The sequence below is a fragment of the Polypterus senegalus genome, chromosome 10, assembly GCF_016835505.1.
Source record: "Polypterus senegalus isolate Bchr_013 chromosome 10, ASM1683550v1, whole genome shotgun sequence".
Taxonomy (NCBI): Eukaryota; Metazoa; Chordata; class Cladistia; order Polypteriformes; family Polypteridae; genus Polypterus; species Polypterus senegalus.
Window position 1 is genome coordinate 149736995 of NC_053163.1, and position 19551 is coordinate 149756545.

Below are 19551 nucleotides of genomic sequence, written 5' to 3' on the forward strand. Positions count from 1 at the left end.
ATACATCAAATCTTGTTCAATGGCATAGCCTATCATTCATACATAAATTACGCAATAACATTACAATACATCCTTCTTTCAACAGTAATTCAGCCGGTGGAAGACCGGACGGTGTTAATGGTTGTAGATATTCTATGGGATATTGTAAGTATATTTTTTTATCTTCCACACAATCACCACCAACTGTTTCAGCATAGTCCATCGATACGCATTTAACCAATTTTCCCTGTAACTGATCAACAATTTTTGTGTATGTTCATTTGACTTCATCTTTTCTCAGTGCTAGGATTTCCCAAGTACTCATTTTTTCTGTTGATAACCCTTCGGGATGAATTCTTCACTAAGATTTGGACATAATAAGTCTTTTACTGGGAACTTAAAGTGAGGAAAATGTAAAAGTTTATAAGAGCTGAGAACGCAGGATCTGTGTCGGACAAAAGCATTCACACGAATGAGAGGACAGAGGACCATGGGCATGGGCTGTGAGCCGGAAATGGTTGAGAGGAGGGCGGGACCTCCTCTACCAACTTGAAAAAATCTCTTGGCAATAGTCCCGTCTCCTCTCAAGATTTTCTTTTATAATAGAGAGATATTATATATTATATTATATTAATTTTTCTTTTAATCAGTTTTTTATTGATGTCAAATGATTAGTAAAGTAACAACAAAGAAGACATTTTCATATTGAAATTTTAAAGAAAAAAAAAAGGCTACCCAAGGGAGCTATTTAAGAAGATAGATACTAATCTAGGACTGATGGTACACACAGTCACTGACAGGGCCCAGAGGCCCGCACGGCCGGCTGAGGAAATAAATCCAATAGAAAAGAGTCAAACTGAAATCAAGGGTTTGCAGACTGCCATGACTTGATCAGGGAGATAGTATTTTCCCATTTGCTAATAGTATGTGCAGGTACCCCATTAATCCGCACGGCTGACATTTCTAATAATGCTAGGTTGTAAAAAAAGGACTTCAAGACCGAGAAAGTGATAGATACAGAATTCTTCCTTTGGGAAACTATTAGAAATTTGGCCGCTATTGTATCCAATGAAATAATGCACTGATTGTGAAGGGAAAGAAAGAGAGTAGAGAAATCTAACAGAAGTAGAGTGGAAACAATTGAAGGCCAAAGAACAGAAACATTGAGACATTCCCAGAACATATTATAATAATTTGTGAAAATCATCATTTAGCTGGTTTGGCTGCATTTCCCTGCTTGATTGAGGGTGTCGTCATTTCCCAGTTTTTTCTGAAATGTTGCACACTCATGAGTCAGAGTTGCTGGAAATATACACAAGTTCCACCATCAAGTTTTGTTTTATAAATCCCGACTTTTGTGTGTGAAGTTGCAGATGCACATTTCAAGTCATTTTTTTGTGCGAAGATATACAGTATAAATGAGGCTCCAGGTTCGGCTGCAGTTGTAAATCAAATATCTCCTGATTTGTTTTTTCTCTGCCATTCTCCTTGGTGTTGTATCACCATAAAAATCTCTTGTATTATTTTTCTTTTCCATGTTTCTATCTACCGTAGTGAAGACCTCGGTTTCAGCTTCATACATCATAGTTGGTCGAATGATAGTTTTATATAATATTTGTAGTTTGGCCCTCTAGAAAATTAATGAGGCTCTTAAACGTTAAAAGGTTAAAAAAACACACCTAATCTCTATATGAATGTTGTTTTATTCTGTTTTGGTTGATCCAAGGTATCTAAACTCACTTACCCTTTCATACTCATGCTGACTTATTCTGAGATTCCGAACGTTGGCAAATCTGTGCTCATCTCTTGGGTTGATCATATATTTAGCTTACTATCATTAATGGTAAGTTTCCCTGTGATGGCACGGGTCCTGGCTCAATGCTCCCATCTCTCTTTTGGGAGCCTCTTGAACCCAACACCATCAGTAATGTAACTGGATGAGCTGGTGTGATGGAGACAAATCAAACTGAGTAAGGGGATGGTGCTAAAAGGTGCAAAAGTGCTTTAATTTAAAACGGTCAAGACAAAGCCATAATAGTGTCCAAATAAGGTGCAGTGCTCAAAACGTCAATAAATAAATAATCCATAAAAACAGGGTGAACAAAAGTGCAATTCAAAAAATCCAGTTAAAACGAGTTTAAAAACAATTGGTAGAAGCAGTTTCCTTGCCTTTCCTCTGACGGCTCCACTGCTTATCCTTCTCTCTCGGGGCTGGCAGCAGAGGAGTCATTCCTTTCAGCAGGTGCAGCTGCCTTAAAAACTGGTCCAGTAGCCTTCTGTCCCCTGGCTACATACAGCCATCACGCCAGACCAAGACTCAGGTTCCCCAAAGACCAGGGTGCTCACATTGGGACTTTCCCTCCCAAACCTCTATGACTCCCGCTGCCTTCCATGGTTAGCCATCCTTGATCCTGTTCACTCCTGCTTCTCCGAAAAACTCAGCAGGAGTGACCCAATCAATCCATCCACCGCCAAGTGTCAGCCAAATACCATGCCAGGACTCTCTTCCTAGCTGCCTACCATTACTAAAGCAAGCCTACACTCACTCGCTCCCTCCCTCCCTCGCTCCTTCGTCTCCTTCTCTCACTCTTAACCTCTGTCCTCTCTTTTCTTCTTCTTTTTTTTCTTCCCCCTCTGCACTCGCTCTCCTTCTATTTATAATGGAGATGTGGCACAGGTGTGGCGATTAGCAGCTCCCGCCATCAATTACGGATATGGGCGGTTCCAAACCTGTGCACTTCATTGCAGAAATGCCCAAGACCGTATCGTGCCCGGGAACTGCTCCGACCACACTACCACACCCCCTCGTTAAGCTACGAGTGCAACGATTATTTATTTAAAATGGCAAACAGCCGTGGACCTCAATTTACAACACTCCCCTTCTGAGCTTCTTCTTCTCCTAATTCAGTGAAACCCTCTTCCAACTTGTCATGTTCTGAGCTATCAAATCCACATCATCAGCATCGGCGAAGACCTGCAGAGACCTATTGTATATGGAGCCTCCTGGATCATTTCTTATGTTTCCGACTATTTTCTCCAAACACAGATTGATATTATTCCCCCTGTCTTAATCCCCTATTTATTTGAAAACTCTAAAATACTGTATTTCATTTTCCATCTTGCTCTGGTGTTTGTAAGGGTCATTTCTGCCAGCTATCTTAATCTCCTTGGTATTCCAAATTTCCCCATTACCAAAAATATTTTGCACCTAGACACACTGTCATATGCTTGTATTAAATGTGTAAATAGCTGGTGCAAAGTGATGTTATGCTCGTAAAATGTGTCGGAAATGTAACAGAATACAGCATATGATCGGTGGTAGACCTTCCACATTCAAATCCATGTTTATAGTCACCAAGTACCTTTGGATCTTTGTGATAGATGGCCAGCGTTTCAGCCCGGCCGGGATGTCCCACAACTGAAGAAACCAGACTTTTCGGAGCACTACATCCCCCGGGACGGTAGATGGCAGCTCCCCTGGATGGAAATGGTTCCTCGGATTCCTGTAGGGCAGTATGGGACATGGAGTCCGTCTCTTCGGCCCTGTTGGGTGGTGTGGGTGCTGCCAGGGGGAGCTCACCAAGAACCAGGGGACTATTACCATGACGCTAACCTGAAAGTACTTTGGAGTCACGAGGACGGAAACTGCAGTACTTCCGGGATACTTGAAGAAGGCGTTTGACCCGGAGAAGGAATACTTCTGGGTCATGGACTTTAAAAGGACTGTGGGAAACCCAGCAGATTGAGCCGGAGTTCGTTGGTAGAGGAACGGAGCTGCTGGGAGTGGAGGATTGTGTGTTATTGATTATTGTGATTATTGATTTATTATTGAGAACTGTGGAGTGTGTGGTGCTTTGTGCACTTTATTTTAAGAATATAATAATTAAAATCATCAGTGTTTTTACACTTGTGACTTGGACATCTGTCTGGTGGGTTCAATGGGGCAACAGCGCCTCTAGCGTCCACACTGTATATGGTGCGAGTATATAGGCAATGATCTTGGAGAGTATTTTATACATTACTTTAAGTATGGATATGACGCAGTAATTCTAGCAATCCATTTTGTTGCCTATTTTGTGAGTAGTCTGGATAATGGCTAGCCTCTGATCCTTAGGCATCTCCCTCTTTATTCCACATCTTACATTAAAGATTTCTTTTCAACAAAAATACTCTGTAATTATTAAAGAGAACAAAAAGGCCCAGAAGGAGTTGCCTGAAAAAGGACATCCAATAGCAAACAAGTCCCAAAGCAGAGGCTGAAAAACAGGGAAGGAGGTCAAAATTCAGTAAATCCACAAAAAGCAATCAATAATTGAATTCTCACAAACTTACTACCATCACAAGCATATTTAATGAACCACAAGGGACTGTGTGTTTCTTCAGCCTTTATAGAGTTAGGGGCAGTCCCTTCACAGCCCCTTGTGGGTAATGGGCAGGTGGCCCTGCCACATACTGGAGCCACCCACAAAATACAAGGGATATAACAGAATAAGCCTAGACATAAAGAAATGAAATATTAAACAAAACCAATAAGAAACACTAAAAAATACAAATAATTAATACAAGTAACACTATTAAGATAAAGCAGTCAAAAATGGACAAAAAGGGAATAAAAAAGGAATTTGAACAACAGCAATGGGGGGAATTCAACACAGACGACAACAGAGATGGAGATAATTTATGCAAAAAAGGGGCGGGGCTGTAATTAAAGGGAAATTAATTTAAATCACACCAACAAGAGGCAGCAATATGTAACAAAATTAGCAATTTATGAAAGTTATTAGAGGAACTGCAGTGGGGTCAGAGTATAGAAGCAGACAGTTTGGCAACCCGTTTAATGTGACTGCTTAGGACACTGAATAGTGATGAGCGAGCATGCTTGGCCGAACATATGTTCGGCTCGAGCATCGCTATGCTTAGAGCATGGTGCTACTCGAACTAGCACCACATCTGCTCGTGCGCCATGCTTGAGTCTCCGCCCCGCACGTTTCGCGGGTTGGAGACAGTCAATCAAGGGGCAGGTAAGTACTGTCCTCACTGTAATGCCAGTAGCCATGTCAGGTGCTGGCATTACAGTGATTGGCTGGCTGGAAGACGTCATCAGGAGCCATATATGCAGGCACTGTCATATAATGTTTTAGAGCGTCAGCTCGCCTGCAGGTACTGGCATATAATGTTTTAGAGCGTCATGTTTCCTGTAAAATTGATTTTTTTGGGGGGGTTTTGAGCGTTTTTGTCAGTCTGTAAAAGTGGCCTACAACTTGGACAGACTGATTCCCAGCAGTGACTTGGGAGTCCAAGATGCATCCAGACATCGTCCCCATGCTGTTCCCGGTCAATTTGGGTGGTGTTTCTATCACTTTCTGACCTTTTCCAATGGACCAGACACCCTCCCCTCTTCAGAGCAGGAGGTGCCTGGTTGTCTCCCATTGACTTACATTATACTCGGGTGCTCGGTAGAGCACACGAACATCGCGATGTGTTCAGGCCGAACAACCAAACACTTTGGTGCTCGCTCATCACTAATGCTGAACATTCCAAGAGAGCTCATCTGAACACTCAAACTAATAGAAATGTGAAATGATTTATTAAGCAGTGAACACAGATGTAAGGGGTACATTGAAAGTTTAGGCACATATTTGGTGTTAATGGATACGTTTGGTATTCAAAGTTATATATTCTCAAACATGGTATACATGCATTTGCCACATGAAGTTTTGTTCTAAAGTTAAGCATTTTCTATAAATCAAAAAAAAAAAAAAATCTTGCCCTCACATACAATGGAGGTAAATGGGGCATCAAGCTTAAAAACTTACAGAACACGTTCATGACACTTGTCGAGTGTTGATCTACGTCTTGCGATTACACACACATTGTAAAATAATTTATACATGTCATTCTTCATCTGTAATAATCTCTTACCCCTCCAGAATGTCATTTCCATTTGAAAGACCAAATCACAGTTAACGTTTCATGCACCAGTGGTTGCTTTGGTTCTGATATACTGCAGTATTTATGTGACGACTCACACAAGCAAATAAAAAACATATCCTTGCTACGAGAAAAATAGTACCAGGAATATGCAATAACACGTATTGTGAACTCCATAAGGAAGGGCAGAGCAGGCTCTTCTTACTTAGGAGACTGTGCTCCTTTAGTGTGGACAGTGACACCCTCCACGTCTACACGCAGTCACTATTCAGGATAAGGATGTAGAGGTGATCCATTCCTACAGTTACTAGGAGGGCAGAAGTTTCCTTTCTTTTTTAAATTTTCTTTCTTTTTTGTCATTCTGGTGTGTGTTCAGACCATAGTGTGTGCATGTGTATTTTTATTTATTTACCTATCTATGTATTTGTTTGTTTAAAGAGGCTCTATAAAAGCCAAATTTCCCCATGGAGAGAAATAAAGGTGATGAGTGGTACCTGGTTTTCTCCAGATGTGACGTTTAGAATCGAGGCCAAACTGTTCAATCTTGGTTTCATCAGCCCAGATAATCTTACTTCTCAAAGTCTGTGATTCCATTAGTTGCCTTATTTTAAATTTCAAACATGCTTCTTTGTATTGTCCCACCACTGTCCTATAGAGCCCAGATCAGTGGAGCATTGCAATTGTAAGTATGCAGCATTTGGTTAATTCAAAAAGCTGCTGCAAGAAATATTATACAAGCCAGAAAATAGCAACACATAACCCCTGTCCTCAAGTCCTTATACTGGCTGCCAGTTAAGATTAGAGCTGAGTTCAAAATCCTCCTTTTGACTTATAAAGCCTTAAATGGCTGAGACCCTGCTTACTCCTCTATCTATCTATCTATTTCCAGATTCTTTTTTTTTGTTACAAACATGCATCAGAAACATGGAAGGCATGTTTACCTATCTGCTTAGGGCTGGCGCCCTGCCCGGGTTTGTTCCTGTCTTGCGCCCTGTGTTGGCTTTGATTGGCTCCAACAGACTCCCATGACCAAGTATTAGGATCTAGTGGGTTGGATAATGGAAAAATGGATAGATGTTTATCTATATAGAAATAATTTTTTAAGGCTTTTATTTTCTGATGATACCCCATGCACCATTAGCTTCCATTATAAAACACGAGTGCAGGCAGGATTTTCTTTAAATTTAAATAAAAAACATTTAACCTTAGAATACAACTTTGCATGGCAAATGCATGTTTACCAATTTTGTGAAGAAATAACTTTGAATTGAAAAATACCCAAACTATCCTTAAAACAAGACAACATTGGTGCACCCTGGTTTGGATTGATTGAGTGGGTTAGAAAATGCTATGGTAAATTTTGAGTAGGAATGTTGTATTTTAAATGATTTAATTTAGTAAATTATTATTGTATTGAATTATTGTATTACAGAATGTATTTATGCACTTGTCTACATTTTGGGAATATATTTTGTGCCTAGAGAAACCAATCTCTTATTTAACGCTAGTTTTTACAGTGTTTTTGACCAGTTTTCCACAGTTTCTTATTGTATTTTAATTTTATTCTTATCCTTGAATGGTCTTATTTGTTGCCTCTTGGATGATGTTGCTCAGTTCTAAAGTTGCTTGAGTTTCTAGGTGTAATGACTGCACAAGGCAGCAGCGGTTTTAAGAAGGATGGAATTAGTAGACAGAACATAATAGTAATAATGAGCCAAGGCCGTAACAGGGAGGATGAGAATCAAATAAGCAACGCCCAGGGCAAAATCATAAATCGGGCGATGTGGCAAGCCAAGAATCTATATTTTCCGCATCGCCTTAGCCAAAAGCAAACCGTAAATTAAAGCTGAAGGACAGAAACTAATGTGTAGACAGAGAGATCTTAAGCAATGATACTAGAGGTTTAAACTTTGAATTAGTTATATTATTGGACAGTACAGCATATAATAATGAAGAGCCATTCGAAGTGGTTGGGCCATGTGATGAGGAGAAATGCCGATGCCACCATTAAAACAGCACTCCACTAGACACCAGAAGGACGCAGGAAATGTGGGAGACCAAGGAACTACCTGGGGACGAATGGTTGAGGACAAGATGAAAGCTATGAGCTATATTTAGGGCAGACAAGAGATGATGGCCAAAGTCAGACAGCTGTGGATGAACCTTGCTGCTGCCCTACATGCCGCAGGGTGTAAAGTATAGTGGCCCTGAAGTGCAATGTGCAAAAAAAAATTAAGTCATGCAAAAACATATCAGAAAACACAACAAACAAACAGAATATGCAAAAACAAATGAGAAAACGTAAAAACAAATTGGAAACGCAAAAACAAATTGAATATGCAACAACGGTCCGTGGTCCGTGTACTTTTTGGTATTTGAAAATTCATTTTAGAAGCAAAAACGAAAAAACAAAAATGAAAGGAATTTTCAGATTTTGATTTTTGATTAAAGAATAAAATGAGAGAAAATAAGGTATTTTGTAATTCTGCGATAACAAATAGCAGTCATAAAGTTATAATTACACATGCTTTTCTGGATTTATTTGTGATTCAAATAATGAAAGTGTAATAGCTCAAAAACAACAAAACAGACGCATTTTCGTTGTCTGAAACCCTAAATACTTCTTCTTCTGCATGATTTTTGACAACACGTGCGAACCTCCCAACGTCCTCCTCACAAGACATCGACCGACGGCCTTGAAGTTACACTGGCATCAGCAGAGGATGGACCATCATGTTGTTTTTCAGAACAGTAAAAGAGTGACACTCTGGGACGAGGACATGACTGAAGAAAAACGGAGTCGCATCTTTAGCATCTTTAACATCTGTAGCAGTTGTTTTATGAACATTATTGTTATTACTTACTGTGAAACAGCGAACATTTAGTGATTTCATTTACTAACATTAAGTCTGGCAATTTTTATAGTGCTAGCATTTTGAATGTGTGTAAATGTGTGAATGGTTCCTCATTGACAAATGTAACACATGTTAAGAAAACTTTCTGTAAATCACGTCGCTCTACTAACGTGTTACACTTTTGCGCACTGTTAATACTCAAACGCGTTTACTAGCTATAGTAGCGGTAAAAGTCAATGAGCAACCATTCAAAATGTTAGCACTCTAAAAATTGCCAGACTTACTGTTAGTAAATGAAATCACCAAATGTTGGCTGTTTCACAGTAAGTAACAACAATAATGTTCATATAAGAGCTGTTACATCAATGAAGCAAAGTTTGCAAAGCTTGTATTTTTACCTGAAAGATGCGACTCAGTGTCCTCGTCCTGGAATGTCACTCTTTTACTGTTCTGAAAAACAACGTAACGGTCCATCCTCTGCTGATGCCATGCAGTGTAACTTCAAGGCTGTTGATCGATGTCTTGTGAGGAATACGTTGGGAGGTTCGCACGTGTCTTCAAAAATCGCGCAGAAGCAGAAGTACCTCTGTTTTCAGACAACGAAAATGCGTTGGTTTTGTTGTTTTTGAGCTATAACACTTTTATTATTTGAATCACAAATAAATCTAGAAAAGTATGTGTAATTTTAAGTTTATGACTGCTATTTGTTACCACAGAATTACAAAATACCTTATTTTCCCTCATTTTATTCTTTAATCAAAAATCTAAATCTGAAAATTCCTTTTATTTTCGTTTTTTCATGTTTGCTTCTACGGTCCGTGTACTTTTTGGTATTTGAAATATCGTTTCGGAAAATATTTAAAAAAGAAAGACACTTATTTGATTTTCAACTTAAAAGGGAAAAATGAAAAACGCAAAACAATGACTTTTTTCCTTTTGTTCTTTCGCATATCAGAAAACAAAAATGCAAGTAATTGTTTTGCGTTTTTTAATTTTTCCCTTTTAAGTTGAATATCAAATTAGTGTCTTTTTTTTAAATGATATTATCGATGACAGGCCTTGTTTTGCCATCTCTAAAATCACGTCAGAGTGCTGTTTCAACGTCGCGATGATAGTCCAGTCTAGACATCAGTGACCAGGGTTTGCTGTAAGTGACGCATTACCTGATCAGGTTGTTGACCTACAAATATGTCCGGTTCAGACAAAATAAATAAAGGGCGTTTTCTTGTTTCTTGCATTTTTCTTTTCTGATGTGCTAAAGAACAAAAGGAAAAAAGTAATTGTTTTTGCGTTTTTTATTGTTTTTGTTGTTGTTTTTATTGTCTTTTTCTTTTTTAAATGATATTTTTTTAAACGAAATTTCAAATATCAAAAAGTACACGAACCAAAAACAAATCAGAAACCACAAAAGCAAACTGAAAGCACAAAAGCGGTCCGTGTACTTTTTGGTATTTGAAATTTCATTTTAGAAGCAAAAACGAAAAAATGAGAATGAAAGGAATTTTCAGATTTTTACTTTTGATTAAAGAATAAAATGAGGTAAAATAAAGTATTTTTTAATTCTGTGGTAACAAATAGCAGTCATAAATTTAAAATTACATACTTTTCTGGATTTATTTGTGATTCAAATAATGAAAGTCTAATAGCTCAAAAACAACAAAACAGATGCAATTTCATTGTCTGAAACCGGCGGTACTTCTTCTTCTGCGCGATTTTTGACGACACGTGCGAACAGCCCTCCCTTCTCACAACACATCGACCGACGGCCTTGAAGTTACACTGCATGGCATCAGCAGAGGATGGACCATCACGTTGTTTTTCGGAACAGTTAAAGAGTGACACTCCGGGACGAGTCGCATCTTTCCGGTAAAGAAATACAAGCTTTGCAAACTTTGCTTCATTGATGTAGCAGTTGCTTTATGAACGTTATTGTTGTTACTGACTGTGAAACAGCTAACACTTGGTGATTTCATTTACTAACACTAAGTCTAGCAATTTTTATAGTGCTATCGCTAGTAAACGTTTCGAGTATTAACAATGCGCACAAGTGTAACACGTTAGGAAAAGAACGTGATGTACAGAAAGTTTTCTTAACATGTGTTACACTTGTCAATCAGCAGCCATTCAAAATGTTAGCACTATAAAAATTGCCAGACCTAGTGTTAGTAAACGAAATCACCAAGTGTTAGCGGTTTCACAGTCAGTAACAACAATAAAGTTCATAAAACAACTGCAACATCAATGAAGCAAAGTTTGCAAAGCTTGTATTTCTTTACCGGAAAGATGCGACTCAGTTTTTCTGCAGTCATGTCCTCGTCCCGGAGTGTCACTCTTTTACTGTTCTGAAAAACAACGTGATGGTCCATCCTCTACTGATGCCATGCAGTGTAACTTCAAGGCCGTCGGTCGATGAGTTGTGAGGAGGACTGTTCGCATGTGTCGTCAGAAATCGCCTCTGGTTTCAGACAACGAAAATGCGTCTGTTTTGTTGTTTTTGAGCTATTACACTTTCATTATTTGCATCACAAATAAATCCAGAATAGTATGTGTAATTTTAAGTTTGTGACTGCTATTTGTTACCACAGAATTAAAAAAGACATTATTTTCCCTCATTTTATTCTTTACTCAAAAATAAAAATCTGAAAATTCCTTTCATTTTCGTTTTTTCGTTTTTGTTTGTAAAATGAAATTTCAAATACCAAAAAGTACACGGACCAAAAACAAATGAGAAAACACAAAACCAAATTGAATGTGCAAAAACAAATCACAATGCGCAAAAAACAAATGAGAAAAACACAAAACCAAACTCAATACACAAAAAACAAATCAGAAACAACAAATGCACACGGAGCATCACACAAACAAAATGAAGACTGCACAAAGAAATCGAGAAGCATGAAAACAAATTGTCTTTTGCACATTCTGATTTGTTTTTGCGTATTCAGTTTGTTTTTGTGTTTTCTGATTTGTGTTTGCACGATTGAATTTGGTTTTGCACATTGTAATTCAGGGCCACCTTAGCAAAGGGCAGTAAATGTAATTGTTAGTTGGACAGTAAAGTGACGCTGCGCTTTACACCGTTGCGCTCATTTTTTACGTGTCACACACTCCCACACGTCTTCTCTAACAACAGCCTGCATTACAAACAGCAAACACTGGCAGCGGTGATGCAAAAAAACAAAATGTCTCCTCAGGAAGACATATTTCAAAGTTAATGTCTTTAAAAATATCCTAAATCAAACAATAAGACCAGAGAATTGAATTCGTTAACTTCTAGCACCCACAAAATCCTACTTCCATTATTTTTACAGTTCAAGAAAAAGAGTGTAAAATAGAATGAAAATTACAAAACAAATTCCAGATCATCGCAACACTGAAGATGCTAGTCACGCCATTGTTGCATCAATTGATTGCGTGTTGATGTCATGTTATTTAGGAGCAGGGTTGACAGTGTTTTCTTTTATGAATTTTATGTGAAAATGTTAAGGAAACTCTCTCTCTCTCTCTCCTTCACTATTAAGGGAAAAAATAAAAAAATTGTCGTGTTAACAATGTCTCTTTCTCATCTTAAGCTCTAAACTTTTTATTATGCCCAATTATAAAAATTTACCTGATGGATTGAGCCCTGCTTGTTTCTTCGTTTTTGGGCTCGAACATTTTAGCTCCTGGCACTCAGGGAGTAAAATAAGAATCTCAGCCAATTATATGCACTTTTCAAGAAGAAATGTACTCGCTGATCACATTTAGCGGCGTAGAATGTTCTGGAAAAACATTTCGAACAACAGTCTGCAAGGAGTGGCTCAGCTGATGTTGCTCTCAGCCCCTCCTCAGATTCCCTTTGGAAAGGGCGGATTTGCCAAATTCAGGCGCGGTGGATTGGCAATTACGGTTGCCAGGGTCTTTGCGAGCTTTGTAAAAGTACGCTTGTGCCCGACTTATAGTTATATTCTTAATGCTGACATTGATTTCTCCAAGTGTCTCGATTCATTGGGATCAAACAAATTATTGACAGGGATGAATTCTGGATCCCTGCCTCCAAGTAGAGAAAAAAAAGGCATCTGAATTTCTAAAGTGGGCGAATCCTCCCCTGGAGTGCGGCAAATTGCTACCTCGTCATGAATGACGAATGCTGGCGGCCTGTCTGAGCTCGGTAAATCTCGTAAAGATGTATTTCCTGCTGTCAAGAGGAACCCCTTCAGGGCACTCCTTTTGGGAAATATTGCAAAAATCGTGAAATGAAAGGAACCGTGCTGACAGCCCCTAAAATCGGGCATTGTCCATAATTGAAGGCTGGCACTGCCCAAGCTCTTATTCTTTTACAAATTTCAGTCTCTCTCTCCTTTCTTTTTTTCATTTTTCAGTGCATTTTTCAAAAACAGGCTTGTCTTTATGTCGAATCTGGCATGCATCAGGTTGGCAAATCAGAAGCAGATGTCTAGCCCACAACCTGGGGTTTCTTTTAAATTGTGAATAGAAAAAGGAGTCAATTCCCATGGAACGTTTTCTTGCAAAGTGCAAAAATCAAAGCATTGCCAACCCAAATAAGCATTTATTGTATACATACATAGGTATACTTAACATCCAGCCATCCATGCGCTCTCTGAGCTCCTCATCCAGTCAAGGCTGCAGAAAGCCAGGGTATTTCTGGCAACAGGGGACACACCGATGCACACACCCATGATCCCTGACCCAAGGCCAACCTGGTATTGCAAATCAACAGAACAGCATGTTGTTGGACTGCCAGAGGAACTGGGTGGGTGTGTGCGTGGGTGGGTGGTAACTGTGAAGGACTGGCCCTCTGTACAAAGCAGCTTCTTACCTTGCACCCTATACTTCCAGGATTGGCTCCAGTCTGGGCAACCTCGAAAATAATAGAGCTGAGGTAACAACAAATTAACAAATTAATTATATGCACAGCTGCTGTGATAACGTATTCAGACTCCATTCTACACATTTTGTTAGGTTGCAACCTTGTGCTAAAATCATTTATATTCATTTTTTCCTTCATCTTACAACACTCTGTAGCAACACTACAGATTAAAGGACTCCATTTCCCAGCTGCCCCGAGGATATTGCACAGATTGGATGTCTACAACGGGCTGCAGGGACTGATAGGTACAAGAAGGGCAGTCAGGAACTTTAAAAGGGAGCAAGTTCCGTTGATTGGTGTTTGTGTTCACCCGTCTGTCTCGTCAGCAATGCCAGTGTTAAATATCGTTTCTATCCTGCATCGACGAACCTGTAAGGATGTATTGACTGTCCCATGCCTGTCTGTTGTGTGAGTAGTGTTGGACTGGTCATCGTGCTTTGATGGAGGGAGCGCTCCCCAATTCTCATCACCCTTCGCCATATCAGGACTACCAATAGGACTGTTTAATACATCACTTACAGAAAGCTGTTCCCTGGATCGACATCTTCTCCTCAGTTCCACTTCATCCACTACCGCTGCATTTGGACTGTTTATGGACTTGGTTGTTAATGTTTATTGTTAAGTGTTGATCGTGTTATCGCCGAGTAGGGGGAGTAGGGAGGGTTATCTGTTTATTTGTTGTTTATGTTTTTGTTTCATTTAATATACAGCTCTCTTAGTTTATATACTGTTATTTCATGTAAGTGTTTGTGAGTGGTGCGAGTCGGGCCAAGGTTGGCCAAGGCCAATTTCCTGGAATCTCCACCAAAAGACACAAAAAAATAATCAAATCACGGTCTCAACGACAGTGTGAGTCTGAGCGGCTGCTGACCGCTACAGCTCAATATCCCAGAATGACATGAGAAAACAGAATTTTAGAAATTCTTGAAGGCACATGCATTCAGACCTTTTACTCAATACTTCGCTGAAGCCCCTTTGGTGGTAATTCCAGTCTAACACCTTCTTGGGTTTAACACAACAGAGTTCACTCCCCAGGATTTGGGGGATTTTTCTGCCATTCTTCTCTGCAGATCCTCTCAAGCTGTTTCAGGTTGGATGGATATCATCAGTGGACAGCTAGTGTCAGGCTTCGCCAGAGATGTTCAATTGGGGTCAAGTCTGAACTCTGCCTGGGCTTCTCAAAAACATTGTTAGAGTTGACGCTAAGCCACTCCGGTGTTGTCTTTGCCTTGTGCTTAGGCTCATTGTTCTGTTGGAGAGTGAACCTTCAGCTCAGAGCACTCTGGAGGAGGTTTTCACTAAAGATATCTCTCTACTTTGCTCTTTTCAACTTTCCCTCAACCCTGACTAGGCTCCATGCTGCTGAAAAACAAACCCATAGTATGATGCTGCCACTACCATGAATCACCATTTGAATAGGATTGCACAGGTGATGAGTGGTGCCTGGTTTTCTCTTAAATGTGATGCTTAGAATCGAGGCCAAACTGTTCAATCTTGGTTTCATCACACCAGATAATCTTGCTTCTCAAAATCTCAGAATCCGTTAGTTTTCTTTTTGCAAATTTCAAGCAGGATTCTCTTTGTTGTCTGGCCACTCTGCTATAGACTCCAGAGAGAAATAAAGGTGATGAGTGGTGCCTGGTTTTCTCCAGATGTGACGCTTAGAATCGAGGCCAAACTGTTCAATCTTGGTTTTATCAGCCCAGATAATCTTACTTCTCAATGTCTGTGATTCCATTAGTTGCCTTATTTTAAATTTCAAGCAGGCTTCTTTGTATTGTCTCACCACTGTCCTATAGAGCCCAGATTAGTGGAGCATTGCAGAGGTAAGTGTGCAGCTTTCAGTTAGATAGATAGATAGATAGATAGATAGATAGATAGATAGATAGATAGATAGATACTTTATTAATCCCAAGGGGAAATTCACATAATCCAGCAGCAGTATACTGATACAAAGAAACAATATTAAATTAAATAGTAATAAAAATTAAAAGAATTAAAATAAAATTAATGTTAGCATTTACTCCCCCGGGTGGAATTGAAGAGTCGCATAGTGTGGGGGAGGAACGATCTCCTCAGTCTGTCAGTGGAGCTACTCCTCTGCCTGGAGATGACACTGTTCAGTGGATGCAGTGGATTCTTCATGATTGACAGGAGTTTGCTTAGTGCCCGTCGCTCTGCCACAGATGTTAAACTGTCCAACTTTACTCCTACAATAGAGCTTGCCTTTTTAACAAGTTTGTCCAGGCGTGAGACGTCTTTCATCTTTATGCTGCCTTCCCAGCATACCACCGTGTAGAAGAGGGCACTCGCCACAACCGTCTGGTAGAACATCTGCAGCATCTTGTTGCAGATGTTGAAAGACGCCAACCTTCTAAGGAAGTATAGTCGGCTCTGACCTTTCTTAAACAGAGCATCAGTATTGGCAGACCAGTCCAATTTGTCATCCAGCTGCACTCCCAGGTATTTATAGGTCTGTACCCTCTGCACACAGTCACCTCTGATGATCACGGGGTCCATGAGGGGCCTGGGCCTCCTAAAATCCACCACCAGTTCCTTGGTTTTGCTGGTGTTCAGGTGTAGGTGGTTTGAGTCGCACCATTTAACAAAGTCTTTGATTAGCTTCCTGTACTCCACCTCCTGCCCACTCCTGATATGCAGCCCACGATAGCAGTGCTGTCAGCAACGCATGTGGCTGGACTCCGAGTCATATTGGAAGTCTGATGTATGTTGGCTGAACAGGACCGGAAAAAGTACAGTCCCTTGCGGTGCTCCTGTGTCTTCTGTGTCTGTGTCTGCTTCTTTCATCTTTATGCTGCCACCCCAGCACACCACCGCGTAGAAGAGGGCACTCGCCACAACCTTCTGGTAGAACATCTGCAGCATCTTACTGCAGATGTTGAAGGATGCCAACCTTCTCAGAAAGTATAGTCTGCTTTGACCTTTCTTACATAGTTGTAAATAGTTAATCCAAAATGCTGCTGCAAGAAATATTACACAAACCAGAAAATAGAAACACATAACCCCTGTCATCAAGTCCTTACACTGGCTTCCAGTTAAGCTTAGAACTGAGTTCAAAATCCTCCTTTTAACTTCTAAAGCCTTAAGGGGCTGAGACCCTGCTTACTTATCTGAATTTGTCAAATTTCCCCGTGGGGACAAATAAAGATTGATCTATCTATCTATCTATCATCACTTACAATCCAGAGCACACATTGTGAGAACAAAGAGGCCGGACTACTTAAGATTCCAAGGATTCATAACATGATATTGGGAGGTCAAGCTTTTAGTTACTAGGCTTAAAAGTCAAGACAGAGGTAAAGAATTTAGGGGTAACTATTGACTCTGACCAAACTTTTAAATCACATGTTAATCAGATCACTAGGACAGCATTTTTTCACTTAAATACCATACAGCCTCATATACTGATTGGAAAATCGGACAGTATGAATGTAAACCCATTTATTACGCTATGGATTCAGAACTTTCTTTTAAACCATTCACAGACAGTTAAAGTTCAGGACGCCTTTTCAATAGTCATTCATTCAAACACAGGAGGTCCGCTGGGGTGTGTCTTATCACCATTACTATTTACTCAGTACACAAGTGACTTGAGACAGAACATTGACCGCTGCTCCATTATTAAGTATGCAGATGACACTCTGCTCATAGGGCGCATATCTGGGGAGGATGAAAGCCACTATCCAAATCAAGTGGACTGTATGGTAAACTGGTGCAATAAAAACTCTCTCACTCTGAATGTAATAAAGACCAACGAAATTATATTTGATTTTAAGAGACTTAAATCTGTATGTTCACCTTTTGCAGTTCTGGGAGAGGAGGTAGAAATAGTGACTGAATATCAATACTTAGGAACTTACCTAGATAACAATCTTAACTGGAATACAAATACAAAAAAATTATTCTCTAAATGCAACGAGCGCTTATTTCTCCTCCATGAACTCAAACTATTTAAAGTAGACAAGGACCTCATGTTGTCCTTCTATCGCAGTATGATCCAGTCTGTGATCACTTTCAGTTTCATTGCCTGGTTTAATAGTCTGACAAACCAAAACTCAAAAAAGCTCCAGCAGATTATGAAGTATGCAGCTAAAGTTATTAGGGCTGATGTAGATGATTTGACTAATGTGTGTTAAAGGGGCAATGTTAAAGAAACTGGAAATCATCTCAACTGATGACAGTCATCACTGCATGTAGAACTAAAGTTCATCTAACTGCCTTACCTTAACCGTTCTTGTTTCTATTTGTCTGTTTTATTTCATTCTGCCTGTTATTAGATGCAATTGGGAAGGCAAATTTCACGTTTTCTTGTGTAAACATGACTAAATAAAGAAATCTTAAATCTTAAACTTAAGAAATATAATGAAGGTTAGATCCTTTATAACTTTGCAAGATGCTTAACAATTTGTTCACGCATTTGTTTTTAGTTGATTAGATTACTGTAACACACTCCTCTCAGGACCACCCAAAAAAGACATCAATCGATTGCAACGAGTGCAATATGGAGCTGCCAGAATCTTAACTAGGAAAATAAAATCCGAGCACATCACACCAGTTCTGATGTCACTACATTGGTTACCTGTGTCATTTAGAATTGACTTTAAAATTCTGCTTATGGTTTACAAAGCCTTAAATAATCTCGCTCCATCTTATATTTGCGAATGTCTTACACCTTACACTCCAAATTGTAACCTTAGATCTTCAAATGAATGTCTGCTTAGAATTCTAAGAGCTAAACTTGAAAGAAGTGCTGGGGCAGCCTTTTGCTGTTATGCACCTACAATGTGAAATAGCTGACCGAAAGAAATTCGCCAGGCTAATATGGAGGAGCATGTTAAAAATGGCTAAAAACCTCTTACTTTAGCATGGCTTTCTCATAGCTTCATTTTAGTTTAATCCTGATGCTCTGTATATTCTTTTAATTATTATTATTATTAATTAATTTTAATATGGCTCCACAATCTGTACTAACCCCTACTTTCTCTGCTGTTCTTTTTGTGGTTTTCTGTGATGGAGATCTGCGCCCCCACCACCTGATCAGGGCAACATGCAGTCTCAACATGGATGGATTGAAGGTCAGATGTCCACATGACCATCATCATCTAATTCTCCCACATGAAGCCTGAAAACCATGAAGACTGACTGAGATGATTGATGTTACATAGAATGCCCAGTGTGGGCTGGATGGTCTTGTGGCCTCAGAACCCCTGCAGATTTTGTTTTTTTTTTCTCCAGCCCTCTGGAGTTTTTTTTGGTTGTTTGTTTTTTCTGTCCTCCTAGCCATTGGACCTTACTTTATTCTTTGTTAGTATTGCCTAATCTAATTTGTCTTATTTTCTTATTTTTTCTTTTCTTTTTTTATTTTTCTTCATCTTGTAAAGAACTTTGAGTTACATCATTTGTATAAAAACGTGCTATAGAAATAAATATTGTTGTTGTTTTTGGGCCCCCAAAGCTTTGGAATGATCTGCCTGGTAATGTAAGAGGTGCCCCTTTAGTCTCAACTTTTAAATTTATGGCTGAAGACTCACAATGTTAGTCTGGGATACCCTGACTAGAGCTGCTGATTAGCTGTGCATAGTACATTTATGTTCATTAGTCATTTATAAAACAAATATAAGTAATACAACATTTAGAGACTGTTACTAACCCTTCTCTCTTCTGTTTCTCTTCTTAGTATCTGGATGTGGCACTTGGTGCCACTGTTTTACTCTCAGGTTGCTCTCCTGTGTATGGAAAAGACATTTCAGAAAAAGGAGTGCTGGAATCATCAGATGAGAAGATTCTCTTGTCAGATTGGATGGGCAGCATTGACTCCAATATGAAAAACGTGGAGGGAGTTGGTTGGCCAGTTGGCAGTGGTCTCCAGGGCTTTTGCAATTATAATTTTACTCT